This window comes from Natrix helvetica (genome assembly GCF_964273705.1).
Source record: "Natrix helvetica genome assembly, chromosome: 1".
Taxonomy (NCBI): Eukaryota; Metazoa; Chordata; class Lepidosauria; order Squamata; family Natricidae; genus Natrix; species Natrix helvetica.
Window position 1 is genome coordinate 218,436,021 of NC_138548.1, and position 21,861 is coordinate 218,457,881.

The 21,861-nt window shown below is 44.6% G+C and overlaps 1 protein-coding gene across 1 annotated transcript in view; it reads left to right on the forward strand.

Moving 5' to 3' along the window:
* The first annotated feature begins 250 nt into the window (after positions 1-250).
* NCKAP5L (NCK associated protein 5 like) overlaps positions 251-21,861 on the forward strand; it is a 62,216-nt gene continuing 40,605 nt past the window's right edge. Inside the window, exon 1 of the mRNA XM_081935273.1 lies at positions 251-383. The gene's annotated coding sequence lies outside the window, so the exon portion shown is untranslated. The remainder of the gene's footprint in view (positions 384-21,861) is intronic.

Here is a 21,861-nt window from a genome sequence, read left to right on the forward strand (position 1 = left end):
TTACACTTGGCCAATAAAGAATTCTATTCTATTCTATTCTATTCTATTCTATTCTATTCTATTCTATTCTATTCTATTCTTTACTAGGCCTGGAGCAGCCGGAGGAAGCTGTGACACTGGTGCTGCCGGTAAAACGGGAGAGAAACATCTGGCGCCAAGTAAGCTTGGACCAGGCACCCATTGGCTGTCGCGGGTCAGCATGCAGGGAGGAGTCCCGCCGTTTTAAAGCCATGACATCACTTTCTTCAGAAGCGGCCTTTGGATGAGCGAGAAAGCGGGGAGATCGCCGCGGCGGCTGCAGGAAAATGCGGCGAGGCGCCTGCGGAGCGATCTCCGCTGTTTCGGTGGCACTAAGTCCCGTTTGCCACGAGTAACATCGCGGGGTGAGTTGCGAAGAGAGAGGCGCCCGCTCCCTTCGCTGCTCTGCGGCTCTTTTCAGAGCATCCCCTCCAAACGGCGGGTGGATGGGTGGGGGTATCACTCCCGTAAGTCGATTGCGTCGCCGGGGGACGGGGCGAGACGCGATCTTCGGCCGCTGCGCCAGATCCTCACTGTCTCTTGTTCGGGGGCCGCCCCCGAGCACCGAGGGCGCGCTTGTCCTTGAGGCCCCGATTGAGTTACAGCGCAGGGGCTTAGAGCGGCCGAAGCCGGAGTGGGGATTTTTGTGGGGGGAGCCTGATGAATCTGAAGTGAAGGAAATGCAACCCCCCCCCCCCATTGCCGAGTTGTCCTTGCGCTTTAGCAGGGTAAGGGTACGTGTGCTGTAGGAAGCCAGTCAGCGGAGTTATTTTAGCAAGCCATGGCTGCATAGTTTGGGGGCGAAATAGTGATGCAGCAGAACCTGTGGATGCATCCACACGATACGTTTGTCCGTGGTTGACTCAGTCCATCTGCTTGGATTCGCGAGATATACTGAATAGTAAACTCACGGGCTGGGTGCGCTCATTACGCAAAACTAACACGTGGTAGCTGCAGTTCAATAGGTCATGCGAGTGGTCTGTAGAGATTCTCAGTCATCCAGGTCATGGTTGTCCAACAGGAAGCAAGTGGACTTTCCTGTTTTTTTTCTTTTCTTTGAAGGCGTTTCGCTTCTCATCCAAGAAGTTTCTTCAGTTCTGACAGGATAGGGTGGTGGTGGTGGAAGGAATATATTCCTTGCAGAGAGCTGGATCGTTGAAGCACTCGGAGGTTTATCTGTGTCCTCAAGGTCACTAGCTGAGTAGTGCTCCCGGTTCCTGCAAGTCTGCAATTTTTCCTCTGGAAATCCATTCCTACTTCCACCACCATCCCAAGGGTGATCATCCCAAACTAAAAGTCGTGCGAATGCAATTTCCGTAGGGTTTAAGAAGTGGAGCTCTCGCTACAAGTCCTTTGCGCATCTGCTCAGAAAGCAGCCCCTCTGGATGGGTTTGTTTTCATCGCGGCGTGTGGATGAGCAACAGTTGGCTGCGTTCACCCACGGCGCTAAGTTTTCAAAGTAGAGGCGTTTGGATTTAGTGATGATCCCAGCGGTGGAATTCAGAGAGACTGTTGAGGCGGTTTATAAGACAGACGAGCAGCTTGGATGCTGCGATCAATGGGACTGCCTTGCTTTAAGAAAGATCGACGAGTTTATGGGGCGAGGTGTACAGGGCTGTTATTCATTTTAGACGCCTTTTGAGTTTTATGTTAGATGACATTTTAATAGATTACTGGTTTTAATTTTTTTTACATTAGTACACACTTATTCATTAAACATGAAACTCAGCCAACTGAACATTCAAAAATGCATTACAAATGCCAGTGACTGGTGCTAATGGTTGATACGGTTTGCTGCCAGCGTCCTAGGTATCAACCATTATTATTATTATTATTATTATTATTATTATTATTATTATTATTATTATTATTATTATTATTATTATTTACAAATAATACGTAGTAAATACAAAAAAAGAAAGAAAAAGGAAAAAAAGGAAATATTACAGTGCACCCCCACCCCCGGAGACCTCCCCCCCCTATATTTCGTCTATAACAACTAAAAGATATACAATATATATATTACTGTTTTTAATGAACATTATACGCTTTTTAAACATGATCTTTCAGCCGACCGAGTCTTGGATAAGGGAGGCTATTTGACCCCGATAAACAAAATGGGAAGGTTATTTTATTCTGTGAGTATTTTTTACGAGCAATTCTTCTGTTTCGACGTCTTCCTTCCCGGCATTTTTATGCCCGGCGTCCCTTAATCTCCGGAGCCAGTGGGTGGATTTTCCCCCTGTGGCAATGCAACTCCTTCCCTTTGAAGCCCGCGGGACCCCCTCCCCCTTTCCCCTCTCATCTGCCTCGCGCTGAGAAAAGGGTTCGATCTTCTTAAAGTTGAGCCCAATCCTTTCCGCGGCCGCTGCCGGTCATCTCCGGAAGGTCGGTGGGATTCCCGTTTTGCTAAACGCGCCGAGGGTGCAGCAGTAACCGAGCAACGCACTGCGGGTGTGGGAGTGGAGACAAGGGGTGGGGGGAAATCGGTTTGGGGTTACTGAAACTTTTGAGTAAACTATATCCACTAGCCATTTGCATTCCAGCGCGGTATGCGCTGCCGCCTCTAATCTTGAAATGATCCTGAACATAAGGATCAGAATGCTTTCCATTTCCCCGTCTCTTGAAATTGAGCTATGGTCGATGTCATTTTCTTGTGCTGAAAGGCTCTCTGATAGAGGTAGCAGGTTCTGCTCTTTGCAGGCCTCTTTAGCAATAGCACTTAGACTTATATACCGCTTCACAGTGCTTGTCAGACAGCCCTCTCTAAGAAGTTTACAGAGTCACCATATTTACACCCAATAACCTGGGTCCTCATTTTACCCACCTAGGAAGGATGGAAGGCTGAGTCCACCTGGAGCCTCTCAAATTGCAGGCAGCCAGTGATCAGCAGAAGTAGGCTGCAGTACTGAACTCTAACCACTGTGACCCTGGCTCAATTGAAGAATATCAGCTGGTGATCTCCAGGGCAATGGCTGCCTTTACATAGGATACTCAGCCCCACACCACAGTAGCTGGATCTGTGCAACGTTAAGCTAAAACCAAACAAACCACACACTGAATGCACCCCCACAGCATATTAGGTCAAACTGCCAGTTAATGGATAGCTGTATGCAGTGAATTTACTTAGCCAGAGTGTCGGGCTCAGAATGGGAACTGACTTAATGAAACCATTATCCTCAACTTATGACCATAATTGAGCCCAAAATTTATGTTGCTAAGTGAAAAATTGGTTAAGTGAGTTTTGCCCTATGTTAAGACTTTTCTTACCACATTTGTTAAGTGAATCACTGCAGTTGTTATATTAATAACACAAATTGTTAATTGAATCCAGTTTCCCAATTGACTTGGCTTGTCCGAAGTTGGCAAAAGGAGAATGGCATGATTCTTGGACACTGCAACTGTCATAAATATGAGTCAGTTGTCAAGCGTCCAAATGTAAATCACGTGACCATGGGGATGCTGCAGTGGTCATAAGTGTGAAAAATGGTCATAAGTCACTTTTTCAGTGCTGTTGTAACTTCAAACGGTCACTAAACAAACATAAGTCAAGGACTACCTGTGTTCAGTTAACCACAGGCGGCATTTTGAACAAAACTGCTAAGTTGTAGCATGTTTTGTTACCTCATCCTTTGCTTACTCTGTTGTGAACCCAGCCAGTGAATTCTATCAAACTTGTCAAGATCTGTCCACCTGCCTTGGTTTTTCCATATGCGAAATGCCTATAATGTGCGAGTGTGAGAGAGATTGTACATGCCTAGCTTCTTGTTTTATAAAGATGAAATTTGAAGGGTTTGTATGTACAGATTCTCTCTTTTGATAGCCATAAAATGTACAGGTAGTCCTTGACTTACAACGGTTTGTTTAGTGACTATTCAAAGTTACAACAGCAATGAAAAAAGTGACTTATGATCATTTCCCCACTTATGACTGTTGCAGCGTCCCCAAGGCCACATGATCAAAATTCAGGTGCTTGGCAAGTGGTTCATATTTATGATGGTTGCAATGTCCAAGGGTCATGTGGTCAGATTTTGCGATCTTAATCTAAGTCAATGGGGAAGCCAGATTCACTTAACAACCATGTTACGAACTTAACAAATGCAATGATTCACTTAACAACTGTGGCAAGAAAAGTCAGGCAAACTCACTTAATAAATGTTTCACTTAGCAAAATAAATTTTGGGCTCAATTGTGGTCGTAACTTGACTATCTGTAGCGACAGAATTTTTTTTCTTTGGGCAATGGATCAGGATAGGGAGTCTGGGGGGGGGGGTAGAGTGGAAATACTGTATGTAAAGCATATCCATGTGTTCCTCCAATCCTCCATGATAAATTTTTTTGGAAAGGGCTATGATATGAGATTTTATGTTTGTAAAACAGTTTATGTGCATCTGTGCTTGACACAAAAGTATTACAGATTGTTAGCATTTCTCTGCATATCTTACATTTCTTTTATGAGTCTGATAGATCAGAAATCTCACAATGTTATGAAAAATGTGTGCTGTGATCTGATTTGAAAAGTGCTCCCCAGTTTGCTTTTGCAGCCAGTGTTATCCATTGGAAATTTTATTCCAGCTCACTAATTAGCCATTTCAATTGGACTTTGGTTTTGCTACTCAGCCCATGAATTGTAAATACCATATTTTTCGGACTATAAGATGCACCTGTGTATAAGGCACACCAAGATTTTGAAGAGGTAAGTAAGAAAAAAAGGTTTTTGTCCTCTCCAGCCCTCAGGAGCACTCTGCAATCTTCAGCAAGGCTGGGGGAAGGCAAAAATGCCCCTGTTTTTGCAAAAAATGGCCCATTTTTCACCCATTGTTTGCAAAAAGGGAGCATTTGTCTTCCCCAGGCCCTGCTGAAGCCGGCAGAGTGCTTCTTGGGGCCAGGGGAAGGAAAAAATGCCTCCAGTTTTGCAAAAAAGGCCCATTTTTCACATAAATAGGATGCGGGGGGGGGGCTTCAGGAGGTTAAAATTGGCTGTATTCGGTATATAAGAGGCACCAACATTTCCACGCTCTTTTGGGGGGGGGAGGTGCATCTTATACTCTGAAAAATACGGTAAGTTGTGAATTGTAATGATATGTGTAATGACCTGGGGAGATGGAGAGATGTGTAATGACCTGGGGAAATGGGGAAGAGCCACAGCTAGGGCACAAAAGGCAGCTTATCCCTCGAAAGAAACATGGGCATGGCAAAACCGTCTCAAAAACATCCTCCCTAGTTTCTTCAGCTGTAAAGGTGATTGGAGAGAAATGTATGTTCAGGTTTGCAAGATTGATGTCAGCCTGCCTAGAGGTAGCCCAGGCAGGAAGCCTGACCAGATGGACTAATTCTACTTTACTGTAAGGATACATTCACCGAATCCTGCCAGTCTGAAAGTATATCTCTTCCCTATTTTACAACCGAAGAAACTAGGGAGGGTCCCACCTGAGCTGTTTGTCCAATGCACATTCTGATGTTTCTCCTATTGTTCCCCTGGCTGTGTCTCTTCCCCATCTGCCAAGGTCATTTTCACACACCGTTTTAACTTGGAAGGGCTGAAATAAATAGGTGACAGAACTTGTTTTTGTAATCTGGTTGCAAGTCTATACATCCCCATATATATATATATATATATATATATATATATATATATGTATGTATGTATGTATGTATGTATGTATGTGTGTATGTGTGTATATATATATATATATATATATATATATATATATATATATATATATGTGTGTGTGTGTGTGTATATATATATATATATATATATACACCATTTCCCTCACTTCTTTATTTGTTGCATAAGTTTTCATTTAAGAAGATGCGTAAATAGTAAAATAGTAAATAGTAAATGGTTAATAATAAATAGTAGGCTTCCAGGCTGAGAATGTGAATGGTTGTTGTGTCTTCCCCATCTGTGCAAAGGTATCAGTCATGATTCTTTTCAAACCGAACATCTAGGATCCATGTGAGTGACAACTGGCCTTTTGGGGCATGCACCCTTTCAGCCTGGCCTTGCCTCACCTGAGTCAAAAGCTGAGCTCAGTTTTTAGCTGAGTTGCTGGATGGGAATCAGATTTGCTGGAGACAAAAGGGGAGAGTTGCCAATCATTGTCTCTTCTAAAATCCTTGTTTGAAATAAGCTCTGGGTAAGTGCAGGTGGTCCATGACTTATAACTACTTCCTTGCTGACCATTCGAACATACAGCAGCACTTGTGACCATTTATCACATGACCATTGATGCATTCTCTGTGGTCAAGTGGTCAAAATTCAAATGCTTGGCAACTGGTTTATATTTATGGTGACTGTAGTGTCTCGGAGTCATGTGATTATCTTTTGCGACCTTCTGACAAGCAAACTCAATGAGGATGCCAGATTCACCCTGTTCACTCGGCAGTGAATCACTTAACAATTGTGGCAAGAAAGGTCATAAAATGGGGCAAAACTCATTCCCATTTAGCAACAGAAATTTTGGACTTGGTTGTTGCAAGTCGAGGACTACCTATAAATTTGTATGAAGTCTGCTAGGGCTGCTCGCAGGTTTTGGAGGCTGGTCCCTACTCCAAAGTAGTTGTGTATGCATAGTAGATGCATACAGACAATCAGTGTATGGTTCCCCTTACACATACGTGCTAGTTGTTCCCGACTCTAGGGGGAGATGTTCCTCTCTGTTTCTAAGCCAAAGAGCCAGCCCTGTCCGAAGATGTCTCCGTGGTCATGTGGTTGGCATGACTAAATGCCGAAGGCGCACGGAACACTGTTACCTTCCCACCAAAGGTGCTTCCTATTTTTCTACTTGTATTTTTACATGCTTTCAAACTGCTAGGTTGGCAGAAGCTGGGACAAGTAACATGAGCTCACTCCGTTACGCGACACTAGGGATTCGAACCACCGAACTGCCAACCTTTCTGATCGGCCTGTAAAAGTAAAAGCTATGGTAGCTAATGTGCTCTTTTCCCCCTTGAAAGTTTAGCTCTGGAACCTCATCTTGATGAGCGAAATGGTTTGAATCCATTTCTCTGCTTGGAACTGCTGGATCCCACTTGACCACATTTGATTCTGGGTTTCCGTTTTAGGCAGGACTGCCTCCGGTTATATCTGATTCAGAAACGGTGCTTTTCCTAGAGGGAGTTGAAGTGAGTGGGGTTGAACGAAAGATTTTTAACAGGAACAGGTGGGTAGAGGCGACGTGAAGGGGGCAACCAAGTAATTTGAATTAGTTATAGCGAGGGGATGAGAACTCTTACAGAATAATCATGCCAAGATTCACAAAGGAACATGTTCTTACAGTTATTATCAAGAAGCCGCTCGGTGGTCTCAGTCTGGGAAAACCCGCACCTCTCGAAACGATTCCTTTCTTGCATTTGCTGTGGAAATAAACAGTAGGAGCGAGAAACCGTGAGCATCTGTAAAGGTGGGACTGAGCACATTTATTTATTTATTTATTTTGCTGCCCATCTCCCCTGAGAGATGACTCTTACAGTACATCCCCACTACCTGAGGCTTATTTTGAGGAGTCTATTTTAAAACCAGGTTCTGTATTTCAGGAGGAGCGTAGTTTGTGGTGATGGTGCCCGTAGGGCTCCCGAGACCTCTGGTTTCTCTACTGAACACAGAGAAGGAAGGGTATTCCAGGAGAGTCTTTTCTTTTTTCTCTCCCACAAGGCTGCTGTCTGGCCAGCTGCCAATTCAGTGCCTTAGCCTGTGACCTCTTTTTTTCAAGTGGAATCTGCCAGGGTGGAGGGAGGTTTTTTTCCTCCATCTGTGCCTGGCATGCAGTGGGCCCAGAAGACCAGGATTTCCTCCAGGGGTTGGGTGTCCTGGGCCTTGTGACCTCAGGAGCCATTCTCCCAACCTTGCATTCTCTGGATGGCTTGAACTGCAATTCCCCTAGCAGCCCATATTAAGTAAGTGAGGGCAGCCATAATCCCAGGCGTCGTCCTTTGTTTCTCCACAAGAGCAATTGCAGAGGGATCTTGGGAATTAATTTTCTTTCTAACCGAGCCTCTCACACAGCCGCTCAGTGACAAGCACCAGAGTAAGCCGTCTCTTCCCCAGAAAGGCTTGAAGGATGAGCTTCTTCGGGAAGAAAAAAAGAAGCTTGGTATGCTATGATGGTGTTGCCTCTTTTTTTGTTGCAACTTAGATAGTAGATCGAATCCAGGGACAAAGAGAGGCTTTCAGAAGAGTCTTTCCTATCATTCCACCCAGCCACCCTCTCCAGCAATCTGGACTCTTAAAAAAGAGCTTGTTCTGACCTAGGCTTCCTAAGAGCATGAAGCAAACTCCTTATCAAAAACAAAAACCCCTTTTATGAATTGACTGTGAATTCTGCTCATTCACATCCAGCAAAGTCTTTCGGGGGAGGATTTATAGTCATAGACCTTATCTGGCTTGGAGAGCTGACAGGCCGATATCTGCAAAACCTGGCAAGGAGTCTCAGAGAGTCATGAACCAATTAAGCGAACCAATTGCCTCCTGCAAACTTTGCTCCTGTTTCCCTTCTCTTTTATTTCCTCTGGGAGGGGCCATTCATCGTCCACTTGTGGCCTTACTCCCTCTTCTTTAGCTGTTCCCTTCGTCTGGCAACTCTGCACATGTGCACACTGGGAACAGGCTCCAGCTGTTTGTCTGCCTCACTGTGTCTGACTCATAACTGTCAGACGGCTCTGGCTCCATCTCTGCCTCTGACACAGAGCCCTCACCAGAGCCTTCCCCAGACTCCAGGACTGGCCCATGTTCCTCTCCAAGCTTCTTACTGTCCAAATCTGCTGCCAGCTCTTCTTGCCGCTGGCGAGCCACAACACAGCTTCTCCTTTTGTTATTACAGATAGTCCTTGCCTTATGACCATCAAGACCATCGTAAAGCATGTCATAGGAGTGTACCCAATTTTTATGACTTTTTTTGTGGCAGTCATGAAATAAATGCTGCAGTGGTTAAGGGAACGCTACTGTTGTTAAATGAACTGTGTAGTAACTGTGAAAGGGATCTTGGAGTCCTAGTGGACAACCATTTAAATATGAGCCAGCAGTGTGCAGCAGCTGGCAAAAAAGCCAACACAGTTCTAGGCTGCATCAACAGAGGGATAGAATCAAGATCACGTGAAGTGTTAATACCACTTTATAATGCCTTGGTAAGGCCACACTTGGAATACTGCATTCAGTTCTGGTCGCCACGATGTAGAAAAGATGTGGAGACTCTAGAAAGAGTGCAGAGAAGAGCAACAAAGAGGATTAGGGGACTGGAGACTAAAACATATGAAGAACCGTTGCAGGGACTGGGTATGTTTAGCTTAAGAGAAAGAAGGACTAGGGGAGACATGATGGCAGTGTTCCAATATCTCAGGGGTTGCCACAAAGAAGAGGGAGTCAAACTATTCTCCAAGGCACCTGAGGGTAGAACAAGAAGCAATGGGTGGAAACTAATCAAGGAGAAAAGCAACTTAGAACTGAGGAGAAACTTCCTGACAGTGAGAACAATTAATCAGTGGAACAGCTTGCCTCCAGAAGTTGTGAATGCCCCAACACTGGAAGTCTTTAAGAAGATGTTGGATAGCCATTTGTCTGAAACGGTATAGGGTTTCCTGCCTAAGCAGAGGGTTGGACTAGAAGACCTCCAAGGTCCCTTCCAACTCTACTATTGTATTGTATTGAACCCATTGCTGCCAGGGGGAGATGTTTTTTTTTTCTAGAACAGAGTGAATTCCAGAATGCCAATTTCTGGGGGGAAACGTAAATGGTGGCCCCATGACTGCAAATGACCGTAAATGCAGGCCAGCTGCCAAGCACAAAAAATCTAGTCACGTAACTGTGGAGTACGTTGGATCTCGGAACTTGAACCTGGTTGTAAGTCCCTTTTTCAGGTCTGTTGTAACTTTAAACAGTTGGTAAGTGACCGGTTACAAGTTTAGGACTATCTGTATCAGAGCCATAGGTAAAGGTAAAGGTAAAGGTTCCCCTGCACATATATGTAGTTGTTCCCGAATCTAGGGGGCGATGTTCATCTCTGTTTCAAAGCCGAAGAGCCAGCATTGTCCGAAGACGTCTCCGTGGTCATGTGGCCAGCATAACTAAACGCTGAAGGCACACCAAACGCTGTTACCTTCCCACCAAAGGTGGTTCCTATTTTTCTACTTGCATTTTTACATGCTTTCAAACTACTAGGTTGGCAGAAGCTGGGACAAGTAACGGGAGCTCACTCCGTCATGTGACACTAGGGTTCGAACCGCTGAACTGCCAACCTTTCTGATCGACAAACTCAGGGTCTTAGCCATTCAGCCACCGCGTCCCCTGTCAAAGCCATACTTAGGCTTTATTCATTTTATTTAATCCAGTTCTCTATTACTTCCCACACATTTGGAAACTCTTTAACAAATATATCCTACCCTTTTGTCATTTTCCACGTCAAACTGCTTTGCAGAAAAGGTAGCCTCCTAATTTTCAGGTTTCCTGACCCAGTAAGATTTGAAGCAAATGAATTGTAGGAGGGGATTTGTGCAGAGATACAGCAAGCATTTGATTTTGACACGCAATATTCTGCTATATTTCTTCACCGAGAAGTCACCCAACTCCATCTCATTTAGCAGAAACATCATATGCAAGGCTGAGCTAACTAGAAGGAGGTCGAGATGCACACGAACGCTCTGGGCCACTTCCTCTGCGCCTACTTATTGTGCGTTGCATTTAAACGTTTATTTGCAGCCATGGGTTTTAGCCAAAATTAAAATAAAATTACCCCAATCCACACCAGTTCGATGCATCCCCTCTTATGTTAACAGCCCTATTGCTCAGGGTGTGTTTTTGCATCTTCCCTGCCGCCATTGCAAACAATGCAACTGTTATTGTGAGTTTACTAAAGGTCTTACTGAATTAGTTCATTCCTTGCAGCACGTGGATTTGATGCGTGGCTTTGAATGGAGATGAAGCTGGGCGCCTGGTTGTTCCTTTCAGCTACAGTTTAGAGGCTCCATCCTGTCTGGTCAGATCAATCTTGCAGGCCCACCAGTGGAGTCGTGTGCTGTTTACTTAGTTTTTTAAGCTGTTCCACAAACAGCCTCTCTTTGGACTCAGCTTACAAATTGGTTGTCTTGTGCATCGCAGCCAGTGAAAAAGTGGAGAAACACATTCTCTTTCCCCTTTGATTAAGTTATTGGACCTTCTGCCCCCCCCTTCCTCCCCAGCTCCCTTATCCTGATCCCCACCGAAACTGTTGGTTGGGGGGAGACAGAGGGGCACTTTCATGCCATTGTTCTCTTCACAATTGCTGGCTTTCCTTTTCCTTACAGGCAGCATCTCACTTCCCCCATTCTTTGGTTGATGTGGTGCCATTTCCTGCCATTACTGTAGGGTGGGGAGAGGGAAAATGGGATGAGGGGGGGGGAGGTGGATCTTTGAACAACCAGGAAACAAGAGATCAAAACTTTTTGGGTTAATTCAACTGAAACTAGTGGGGGAGGCAAGCTGGGATGCTGCTTGAGCAATAGGCTCCAATCCACTTCAGTGTAGATAGTGGGAGAAGATAGAATTAGTCAGCACTTAATTCCTAAGGCTGGTGATGCTGTGATTCCAGGCAGCCCTTCTTCCTAATGTGGCAGCATGACTACCTCCCTAACCATTGTTAGAGGTCAGATGGGGTAAACCTTTATTGTTAGGAGGTTTGCACTACATAAGAAAGCCAGTTTGCTGTATTGATTAAGGCATCTCGGTTTCTAAGGGTAGAAACTGAGAGGAGACTCTTAGTGCCACCTTTGGCATGAAACTAGTTGGGTGAGTTTGGAGATTGCAGAGGCCGAGAGTGCCACAACTCTAGCGGAAACTGCAACTAGATAACCAAATTAATTTGGATCAGTGTAAGAAGTTAGATGTTCCTTTGTCTATACCGTGTTTCCCCAAAAATAAGACATGGTCTTACTTTCTTTTGACCCCCCCAAAAAATAAGTCCTTGGCCTTATTTCGGGGAGCTTATTATTTTTGAGGTGCAGGAGGCTCCTTAACTTCAGCCCGCAGCCTTTGGATCAGCTGATCCAGAGAGGGCCGGAAGCTCTGATTCTGGCACACTCTTGCCAGCCCTAGAATCCCTGGCCTGCTGCTCTTTTTGTGGCCACCAGTAAGAGAAAGGGCGTGGTAGCTAAGGTTTGCAGGAGCGGCCTGCATTTAAATATTTTAGGGGAGGGCTTATTTTGGGGAAAACATGGTAGGTGATGGAATTTGGGAAGGGGGGAAGATGGGACGGCATTGAGCTTGAGTTACTTGTTGGAGCAATCTTCTTTATGGGTTAATAAAAAAACAAATACAGGTAGTCCTCGACTTACCTGAGTCCAAAATTTCTGTTGTTAAGTGAGACACTTGTTATAATACAATACAATACAATACAATAGCAGAGTTGGAAGGGACCTTGGAGGTCTTCTAGTCCAATCCCCTGCCTAGGCAGGAAACCCTATACTGTTTCAGACAAATGGCTATCCAACATCTTCTTAAAGACTTCCAGTGTTGGGGCATTCACAACTTCTGGAGGCAAGCTGTTCCACTGATTAATTGTTCTAACTGTCAGGAAGTTTCTCCTCAGTTCTAAGTTGCTTCTCTCCTTGATTAGTTTCCACCCATTGTTAAGTGAGTTTTGCCCCATTTTATGACCTTTCTTACCATAGTTGTTAAGTGAATCTGGCCTTCCCGCTGATTTTGTCAGATGTTTGCAAAAGGTGATCACATGATCCCGGGACCCTGTAACCATCATAAATATGAGTCAGGCATCTGAATTTTGATCACATGACCATGGGGATGCTACAATGGGCATAAGTGTGAAAAACGGTCATAAGTCATTTTTTGTAAATTATAATGGTCATTAAAGGAACTGTTGTAAGTCGAGGACTATCTGTAGTGACCCAGTTTGGAAAAGGAAAAAGGAAAGGACCTCTGATCTCCTTGGCTTCATCAGGGTGTGAATCTGAAAAAACAACCTTCCCTTGTGTTGAGTGTTAATGATCTTGGAACCTTTCCCAGCCAAACAGAATGAAAACCCTGGAACTGAAGGAAGCAGCTTGGGGAGACATCTTTAAGATATATGCTGTCTAGCTGGATGGGAATCTAAACTCAGCATTCACACAAGATACTTAAAACATACAGTATGCAAGTGCAATGGACTGATGATGCTATTATCCAGGCTGGTGTTCCAGCTGAACAGATGGATTGGCATGTGTGGAGCTGATAATCGTATCCAGTTGTGCTGTTATGATATTAATATGGAATAATGGTGAATAAAGCTTCCCAGCAATGTGTTACTGTAGAGCAGTTTTCTCCAGCCTGGGCCTTTTAGATGTGTTGGTCTCTAAGGATGTTGGGATTGCAGTCCAGCATCATCTAGGTCAGTGATGGCTAACCTTTTTGTTGTCGCATGCTGAAAGGGCAACAGCGCATGTGCGCACCCACACCCATAATGCAATGCGTGTATGACGACGCCCCTCCCCCCCAATGCCAGTTCAGTTCAACTCCTGGTATCTTCAGGTAAGTCCGGGAAAATGTTGCTATAGGCCAGGGGTTGGCAAACTTAAACACTCAAAGAGCCATTTGGACCCGTTTCCCACAGAAAATAAAACACCAGGAGCCACAAAGGTCCTAACCGGAAGCCCCCTGTGTTCAATTCTGGAGCTGACCGGAAGTTCAGTTACCCCACCATAGAGTCTCCTCCTAGCACGGTGTACTTTTTTCCTCTACCTGTCATAACCGAAAGCCCTATCAATTGTGGAGACAACTGGAAAACCCTCTCCTTGCCATAGAGTCTTCTCCTGGCGCACTGTGCTTCTCCCCGCCCCCCCCCCTCCAGAAGCTCCTCTCAAAATTGTGGCGCCGACCGGTGACGGAGCCGCAGCAGAGGGAGGAAAAAGGCACATTGCCTATAGCAGGGGTTTGCTGACCCCTGCTATAGGCAATGTTAGATTTTGAACTTTGTCCCCCATCAACCCAACTATCCTGCTAAATGGCAACGGTGGTAAGGATTGCCCATCTCCTGCCCTGCCTCCCTAGGCAATGCTGCCCTAATTCAATGCAGGTGAGTTCCTAAGCAGGCTTCTTGCTTTTCTCTAGGCACGAGTGAATACTCTCCCCCCCCCACAAGTTTAAATGATGGACAAAAAAATAGGCATTGGAACTGTTATGCCTTGATGAAAGTCAACGTTGCCCTCTTTCAGTAATAAGTATGTGATCCCTTATGCACAGGGATCGTCCCTTGGCGGGTTCTCTGTTTTTATTCTATCTCCATCTGGTACTTCCTGCATATGCCATTAGGTATCATGATTAGGAATTCATAGTTGCTTTAGGTTTTGACATGTTTTTTCCTCCATAATTCTTCCCCACTGTCTCTATTTTTCTTTCTTCCATTCAATCAGAGACTCGGAGACTGCCTGGACAAACCTCTGCAATTTTCTTGGCAAAGTTTTTTTTCAGAAATGATTGGCCATTGCCTCTTCCCTAGGTCACCCAGCTGGCTTTGTGTTAAGACAGGACTAGAAATCATGGCATGCAGGTTTCCAGCCTGATGCCTTAACCATTACATCAAACTGGATGTCCCATCATCACCCTTTGAATCAGGACTAAACTTGTTTGGTGAATGTGGAACTTTAACTGAGAATTGCCTCCTGTGCTTAAAATTCCGCTACCATGAGTTTTACCAATGGTTTCTCCATCTTCAGCTTTTCTTCCTGAGGCTGTAACTAAGAAATGTCATGCTCCTTGTGACATGGTAATCTATCTATCTATCTATCTATCTATCTATCTATCTATCTATCTATCTATCTATCTATCTATCTATCTATCTATCTATCTATCTAATCTATCTAGCAATCTATCTATCTATCTATCTATCTATCTATCTATCTATCTATCTATCTATCTATCTATCTATATCTATCTATCATCTATCTATCTATCATCTATCTATCATCTATCTATCTATCTATCTATCTATTATCTATCTATCTATCATCTATCTATCTATCTATCTATCTATCTATCTATCTATCTATCTATCTATCATCTATCTATCTATCTATCTATCTATCTATCTATCTATCTATCTATCATCTATCTATCTATCTATCTATCTATCTATCTATCTATCTATCTAATCTATCTAGCAATCTATCTATCTATCTATCTATCTATCTATCTATCTATCTATATCTATCTATCATCTATCTATCTATCTATCATCTATCTATCATCTATCTATCTATCTATCTATTATCTATCTATCTATCTATCTATCTATCTATCTATCATCTATCTATCTATCATCTATCTATCATCTATCTATCTATCTATCTATCTATCTGTCTATCTATCTATCTATCTATCTATCATCTATCTATCTATTATCTATCTATCATCTATCTATCTATCTATCATCTATTATCTATCTATCTATCTATCTATCTATCTATCTATCTATCTATCTATCTATCATTTCATTCATCTTACCCATCTATTCCCTTACTATGCAATTATTGGTGGCTAACAACCAACTAAAACATCAAGAATATAACACAAACAATAAGAAGTAAAATACAGGTAGTCTTCGACTTCCGACTACAATTGAGCCCAGAATTTATATTGCTATGTGAGACATTTGTCAAGTGAGTTTTGGCCCGTTTTACGACCTTTCTTGCCACCGTTTGTTAAGTGAATCACTGCAGCTGTTAAGTTAGTAACAAGAGTTGTTCAGTGAATCTGGCTTCCCCATTGACTTTGCTTGTCAGAAGGTCACAAAAGCTGTTTGCATGACCCCAGGGCACTGCAACTGAATATGAATATGAATCAGGCTATGAATATGAATCCATTGCCAAGCATTCAAATTTTGATCAAAAGTCACTTTTTTCAGTGCTGTTTGATTGAATGGACAATAAATGAACTGTTGTAAGTCAAGGACTAGGGACATGGTGGCTCAGTGGGTAAAGCTGAGCTTGTCAATCAGAAAGTTCAGTGGTTTGAATCCCTAGCACTGCATAACGGAGTGAGCTCCCGTTACTTGTCCCAGCTTCTGCCAACCTAGCAGTTCGAAAGCATGTAAAAATGCAAGTAGAAAAATAGGGACCACCTTTGGTGGGAAGATAACAGCGTTCCATGAGCCTTTGGCATTTAGTCATGCCGGCCACATGACCACAGAGATTTCTTTGGGCAGCGCTGGCTCTTCGGCTTTGAAACGGAGATGAGCACTGCCCCCTAGAGTTCGGAACGACTAGCACATATGTGCAAAGAGAACCTTTACCTTTTACCTTTTAGGAAGGACTACCTGTATACTAGAGGCACCCGCTGTAGCTATAACTAATAATCTCTGTAGGCAATCACATAAGCCACTACAACAGGTCCACCCCTGCCTGGGAGGGTCTGGGTCTTCAAAGCCTTACAAAAAGGGATATCCGAGTTCAATTACTGGTTGATCCAGAACGCCCAGGATTCTCCAATGTTGTTCAGATAAATGATTAATCTTGTCTTCTAGCTAGAGGAAGGGATGGTGGGGGAGGACAAGGCAGATGTGGGTTAACTTGAGCTTTTTGGAGGAAAGATAGGATAAAACCGGCGATTAAATAAATCGTAAAGCTGATCATCAGATGTGGTACAGATTGCTTATCCTTTAACATTAGTGATGAAATGGAGGGGGGTTAAGGACCGTGCAGAGAGAAGATTTGTTTGGCTCCTGCAGTGCATTTGCTATGTAGCCTTTGTCAAGACCCTGTTCTTGGCTGCTTCCCAAATTCCCCTTTAATATAGCGATAACAGGGATCTGGTGGGATATTGCCCATAAGAGCCTTTGACTGTGTGAAAACGTTATATAAAAAAGCCACACATCAAGTTTCTTATCCCCTGCTTTTACCCAGAGTGATGGGTGGATAATCATGAGAGAATAAAATGATGAAGGGCCTTGTGTGGGGGAAACACACACTCATTCCTTGTCTGCAATTTCCCCCTTTCTGCTCAGTGTGGAGACACGGCATTGTGACCAGTTGTGGCTATAAATAAACAGATGTATGCCAGCCTGAGGCTCTGCTGCTATTTTTGCTCTGCTGTAGTAGTTGTTGTGGCTGGGTCTTCAGAGGACAGGAACATATGCTTTTGTTTTACTTCACATCTTGACATAATTTTATTATTAGAACTTGGGGATGACTGTCCCATTCCAAGTGCTTTGAGAGGGATGGGGATCCATCTTAGCGTTCTATAGGTGGGACCCAATACTTTGAAATAAATGAAGCTGTTCTCTTTTATTGGGTTTGGTTTTTAATTTCCTGCTACATTTTCCAAAATTGTACATTAGGCAGTCTGGTTGGGATTTCTCTCTCTCTCTCTCTTCCCCTCCCTCCTTCTTTCTCTCTCTCCCTCCTTCCCAGTGGTGGGTTCCTACCGGTTTGGCCCATTTCGGCTGAAACAGTAGTAATTTGGCGGCCTGGGTTGCTGGAACCGGCAGCGACCCAGGCCTGCCACACCCTCAAACCGGTTCTCCGTGCGGCAACATAGGTGCCACATCTTGTTTTTTGCTTCTGCACATGTGCAGAGCAATTTTTTTGCACTGTGCATGTGTGTGCAAAGTACGCCCACAAGCGAACCAGCAGTAATGCCTGCAGGAACCCCCCCCTACTCCCCCCATGTGTGTGTGTGTTGCTAAATTTGTGAATGATTCCATTATCCATGGCCAAATTTGGGCCATGAGCTCTTTAGGTGGCCAGCTTGGCCTTCCTGTTGAGTAGGAAACAGCACCGTATGTGATCCTAATTTTGCTGCTTTTTGCTGCTTAAATATTAAATAAAATCATTTGTTACTGTTCAGAAAAAGTTGCCTTTGGCTCTTGAATGACGTGCACTGCCACATCCCACTTCTTGGAATGTAGCACCGTGTAGGACAGGGGTGTCCAAACTTGGCAACTTTAAGACTTGTGGACTTCAATTCCCAGAATTCCCCAGCCAGCTCTGCTGGCTGGGGAATTCTGGGAGTTGAAGTCCACAAGTCTTAAAGTTGCCAAGTTTGGACACCCCTGGTGTAGGACGAAAGAGAGAGTACTGCGGAAACCTGCAAAATGCATCACCTTGGGACATTCTGATGGGCAGCGGCAGCCAGGCAGCGTCAAATCTAGCCGCCTGGAGAAGGTTGAGCATAATGAAAGCAACTGACTAACAACCACTGCTGGGGTAAACAGAGGAAAAAATAACTGTTCTTCAGGAAAGGAAAAAAGTTGCTGAGTGAGAAGACGGCTGACGGTCTGAATCAGCCCGGCATTTCTTACCTTGATGGAATGGTTCTGAGTAATGGCTTTTCACAGCAAACTGCAACACAAGCAAGCCTTGAGCAAAAAGATGTACGGATACATGATGGAAGTGGAATTGAGGATTTATGAAAAACATATTTATGATTCACACCAGAACATGTCATGATGTGAAATGACATGAGAGGATTCTTTGTGTCCTCAGGGGATTTTGCTGAGTGCTATCCAAGGCTGGTGCATCCACCCTCCCAGCCGAAGGACTGAGTTTTTCAGCATCTGAGAAATAGATTATGTTAGATTGGGTAATGGATAGGCACACACAGGCTTAACGGTAACAACAGCTCTTTATTATAACACAACAAGTAAGAACAATCCAGCGAAGGTTGAGTCTGACGGCAGCCCTTTTATAGGGAGCTGTCAGACCCTTCGACCAATAGGATTAAACCTCCGTTCCCGCTGGAACAGAGGACCTTGGTGGAAACCACTGTAGTTGGTATGAGTATCTAACACCCCTCCCCTCTTAAATGGAACAATCCTACTGGTAATGTAGTCACGCAGGTAGGCGGGCTTTTGGGTAGCACTGCCTGACCTGCGCAGTTCAGTAGGAGTGGTTTCCTTGGACAAGTCGGACAGACCTGTTTGCTCCGCAGCTCCGCTTGGTGGAAGCTCCTGGAACCTTTCACAGGCTGCGGCTGGAGCTTCTAGAGCCGGTTCGCTTGGAGCTCGCTGCGGGCCTGCAACAAAACCAGATACGTTTCCCAGTACCCTCGGGCTTGAGCTGGCTGTGGAAGGAGTGAGCATTTGCTCCATTTGGGTAGGGCTTTGGCTAACTCATGCAGGAGTTACCTCTGGTTGTCTAAGAGTGGAGTTGGAGAGGAGGCCACGGAGTTGGTCAATGTGCCTTCTCCAATTCCTAACAGATTAACCGTTTATCTTAACCTTTATCGTGTGTTGGACAGCAGCATATGAATTTGCACACTGTAGTTGCAAAGGCAAGGTGGGCCTCTGCGTAAGAGCTAAAAGCTGCACAGCGGTACTGCCAGTTTTACTTGTCTTGAAAGCTTCTTGAAATATTTTTTTTTAAGTCTCACAATGGAGAAATAGTTAATGATATGGGAAATGGCTGAACCAAGATACGGTTTAGGGTCTTATTTGTTGATTTTTGACTTTTAGGCTGCTCCATTTCCAATGTTATAAAGTGCCTTGCAAATATACTGTTTCCCTGAAAATAAGACCTCCCCAGATAATAAGTCCAACCGGGCTTTTGAGTGCATGTGCTAAAATAAGCCCTCCCTGAAAATAAGCCCTCCCCGAAAATATTGGAACACAGGAGCAGCCAACCATGCCCGCTGCTGCCTGCACCTCAAAAATAATAAGACCTCCCCAAAAATAAAGCCAAGCGCTTTTTTCGGGGGTCAAAAGAAAATAAGTCTGTCTTATTTTCGGGGAAACACAGTAGCATGTGTGAACCAAGCCACTCACTAAGCTATGATTAAGCAAAGGATGGCATGAATTCAATTCCAGTGTCTAAAGCCTCAAAAGTGGCTTGCTGGGAATTTTATTCAAAGAATCCAATCATATGCCTTAGATGTACAAGACCACAGAGCAGGGATCCCCAACCTACAGTCCGTGACCCAGTATCAGGCTGTGGCCCATTTGGAACCAGGCCGTGCAAGTGGCAGGTGATGGTCCATGAGCACTCCATTTATGTAAGCAGTGGGCGTGTGTGTGAAACTATCCCCTCCCCACCCCCACCGTTGCTTCCGCCACTGCCAGTCTGCAGAGCCAAAAAGATTGGGGACTGCTGCCATAGAGAATAGCCTAATTCCCATAGCCGCATCTTCCTTGGGTGCATTTGTTATCAGTGAAAGGAGCAGAGTGGGGGTGGGGAAGGCATATATCTGTTCCAATCTGTATGCATAAGGCTGGGTTCTGTGTGCAGACACATATAATTCCATGTCAGGACTTGGAGAGCAGGATATTTAATTCTGTGTGGCCCCTTGTATGGGTAGGATTTAGCCTCCGACCCCCTTTATGCTTTGTTTGAATGTCTGCGGGCGGGGGGGAAGTGTGTATGTGTATTGGGAGTTCATTTTCAAATAGTAGGGTGTCTGTTTCTAAAACAACCCAAAATCTTACGGAAGAGAGCAAATTCTTGATGACTTCTGCTGAAATGAAAGGATTAGTTGAAAAGGATGCTGCCTGGCCCTTTGTTCGGGCTTCAGCTCAGACGCCGCACTTCCAGCCATGCAACGTTCATTCTTCATTCTTTCTCTCGCTCTTTTCTCCCCTGGGCCTATTTCTGCACTGATTCTGCTTCAAATTATCTGGATTAGTCATTTAAAGATGTGCGTGTATATTATGCTTCACTTGCAGAACACGCTTGTTTTTTTCAGTTGCCAGGCTTGTGGCATCCAAACGCATGGGCTCTATCCCACATAAGGCCTAGGTCAGGAGCCAGCAACCCAGAGGTGGGTTCCTACCAGTTCACACTGGTTCGGTAGAACCGGTTCGTCAAATCCACCGAACCGGTTAGAAGAGGTTCCCCCGGGGAACCGGAAGTAAGTTCCGGAACGCCTACCCCGGCCCTGTCGCTCACTCACCCTGCCCGTTCCGTCGCAGCTCGCTCACTCCCCCACCCATCCGCACTAAACTAGCCCAGCCTGTCACTCAGCAGGGCGGCGGGAGGCTACCTTACACCAGCTCGCTGCTTTAATCTTATTGTAGTTTATCCATTGGGGCAAAGAATTCAGTGACATCGTCTTGGCTACTCCACCCGGTCACATAGGCGGCAAGCTACTCTCACCCAGTCACATGGGCGGCAAGCCACTCCCACCCAGTCACATGGGTGGAAAGCCACTCCCACCCAGTCACATGGATGGCAAGCCACTCCCACCCAGTCACATGTGCAGCAAGTCACTCCTACCCAGTCACATGGGTGGCAAGCCACTCCCACAAAGCAGGCCAAACCTAGAGAAGAGGTTCCAAACATTTTAGAAACCCACCACTGCAGCAACCTTAAACAATCAAAGAGCCATTTGGACCCGTCTCCCACAGAAAAGAAAACATTGGGAATCACAAAATCCTTTTGATATCTAAACGGAAGATAGCACTGCATATAATATTTTTTTTACCTTTTATGCTATGTATAAAAAAACTATAGTGTGCTGCATTTATGAAATCAATGAACTGCTACAGAAAAAACAATTTTTTTATTTTTGCACGCAACAAAAACATTTTGAACTCCAGGGAAAAAATAAGATGGGCTGAAAATCTCAATACATTGTGTGCTGGTGGTAGGCAGTTGTGATGCACATTTTGAGCAACAGGGTGCCGCAGCAGAGGGATGAAAGAGCCACATGTGGCTCTAGAGCCGCAGGTTCCAGATCCCTGGCCTAGGTGCATGGTACTTTGGATATAATTCAAATTAGGATGGCGACAGAATAATCAGGCTGGTCAAAGCTCCTTTCTCAATATATACTTGGCCTTATTCTATCATTTGCTTGTTTTATCTCCACTTTATCTACCCATATCCTTTCTATGGTATTAATAGATGTTTTTCTTGGGGGCTTGAGAAGTGTGGAATGATAGTCTGAATCATTCT